Here is a 2,515-nt window from a genome sequence, read left to right as displayed (position 1 = left end):
TGGTTAGAGAAAATAGAGAAAAATTACATCGTCCGCTTTATCGATCCCTCAGTTTTGAACTGCCCATTCATCCGACCCAAAAAAACATTAATTGTGATGAAAAAACCAGAAGGAATCGAATGGTACAAACGGGAAGTGGAGATCTCGAATCCTTTTGCAATGTTGAACGTGTAAACTAGAAAAATATTTTTGAGATACTCAAAGAAATGCGATTTTGAATGAAAGCGAAATAATCTTTGAAAAGCGATGTCAAAAACGAACTCTGCAGTCTAAAATTAGCCTAGAAACTCATTTTTTGCACTCATGACCTTTTTTGATAGCTTTCGCGCATTCACCAGAGTGCGGGAGGTCGAACTTCCCGCACACGTGCATTTAACTTCCCGTTGCCATGGTAACCTTAAAATACTCGGGTAGTGTCAACATTGTGACGTGTTGACGGCGCTGTCAATGGCGTTGTTTATAAATAACTCACAGTTAATCTCTTCAGTTTAAAGGTTTATTCGTCGCAAAAAATATTGTACACAACACGTTCGTGAGCCTGCTTCCCGCATTCACGCAAATGCGGCACTCCCTTCGGTCGTGCCTCAAACAAGCGTTCATGCGGGAAGCAGGCTATCCCGAACTAGTTGCGTAAATTACTATTCAGCCAGATCAAAAGAGTTTGATATTTTCAGCTTGTTTTCCGACAACCGTAACATCGCAAAAATTTCAGATTTCAATAATTTTGAACTACCTCAGTTAATTAGGCTCTCAGCTGTCTGAAATTTGGCGTCTTCATTAATTCGAACCCTCTGAATACGAATCCGAGTTCAGATTTAATCTATGAAGCTTTCTGATTTTTTTTTCATTTTTTATCCAATGCTGGTTAGAGAAAATAGAGAAAAATTACATCGTCCGCTTTATCGATCCCTCAGTTTTGAACTGCCCATTCATCCGACCCAAAAAAACATTAATTGTGATGAAAAAACCAGAAGGAATCGAATGGTACAAACGGGAAGTGGAGATCTCGAATCCTTTTGCAATGTTGAACGTGTAAACTAGAAAAATATTTTTGAGATACTCAAAGAAATGCGATTTTGAATGAAAGCGAAATAATCTTTGAAAAGCGATGTCAAAAACGAACTCTGCACTCTAAAATTAGCCTAGAAACTCATTTTCAGCCAGATCAAAAGAGTTTGATATTTTCAGCTTGTTTTCCGACAACCGTAACATCGCAAAAATTTCAGATTTCAATAATTTTGAACTACCTCAGTTAATTAGGCTCTCAGCTGTCTGAAATTTGGCGTCTTCATTAATTCGAACCCTCTGAATACGAATCCGAGTTCAGATTTAATCTATGAAGCTTTCTGATTTTTTTTTCATTTTTTATCCAATGCTGGTTAGAGAAAATAGAGAAAAATTACATCGTCCGCTTTATCGATCCCTCAGTTTTGAACTGCCCATTCATCCGACCCAAAAAAACATTAATTGTGATGAAAAAACCAGAAGCAATCGAATGGTACAAACGGGAAGTAGAGATCTCGAACCCTTTTGAAATGGTGAACCTGTAAACTCGAAAAATATTTTTGAGATACTCAAAGAAACGCGATTTTGAACGAAAGCGAAATAATCTTTAAAAAGTGATGGCAAAAACGAATTCTGCACTAAAATTAGCCTAGAAACTCAGTTTCAGCCAGATCGAAAGAGTTTGTTATTTTCACCTTGTTTTCCGACAACCGCAACATTACAAAAATTTCAGATTTCAATCATTTTGAACTACCTCAGTTAATTAGGCTCTCAGCTGTCTGAAATTTGGCGTCTTCATTAATTCGAACCCCCTGAATACGAATCCGAGTTCAGATTTAATCTATGAAGCTTTCTATTTTTTTTTAATTTTTTTATCCAATGCTGGTTAGAGAAAATAGAGAAAAATTACATCGTCCGCTTTATCGATCCCTCAGGTTTGAACTGCCCATTCATCCGCCCCAAAAAACAGTAATTGTGATGAAAAAACCAGAAGGAATCGAATGGTACAAACCGGAAGTGGAGATCTCGAACCCTTTTGAAATGGTAAACCTGTAAACTCGAAAAATATTTTTGAGATACTCAAAGAAACGCGATTTTGAATGAAAGCGAAATAATCTTTAAAAAGCGATGGCAAAAACGAATTGTGCACTCTAAAATTAGCCTAGAAACTCATTTTCAGCCAGATCAAAAGAGTTTGATATTTTCAGCTTGTTTTCCGACAACCGTAACATCGCAAAAATTTCAGATTTCAATAATTTTGAACTACCTCAGTTAATTAGGCTCTCAGCTGTCTGAAATTTGGCGTCTTCATTAATTCGAACCCTCTGAATACGAATCCGAGTTCAGATTTAATCTATGAAGCTTTCTGATTTTTTTTTCATTTTTTATCCAATGCTGGTTAGAGAAAATAGAGAAAAATTACATCGTCCGCTTTATCGATCCCTCAGTTTTGAACTGCCCATTCATCCGACCCAAAAAAACATTAATTGTGATGAAAAAACCAGAAGGA

The sequence above is a fragment of the Zophobas morio genome, unplaced genomic scaffold (genome assembly GCF_036711695.1).
Source record: "Zophobas morio isolate AGI-343-1 ecotype UQ-CSIRO unplaced genomic scaffold, CSIRO_AGI_Zmor_V1 ptg000010l, whole genome shotgun sequence".
Taxonomy (NCBI): Eukaryota; Metazoa; Arthropoda; class Insecta; order Coleoptera; family Tenebrionidae; genus Zophobas; species Zophobas morio.
This window is presented reverse-complemented; position numbering follows the sequence as displayed.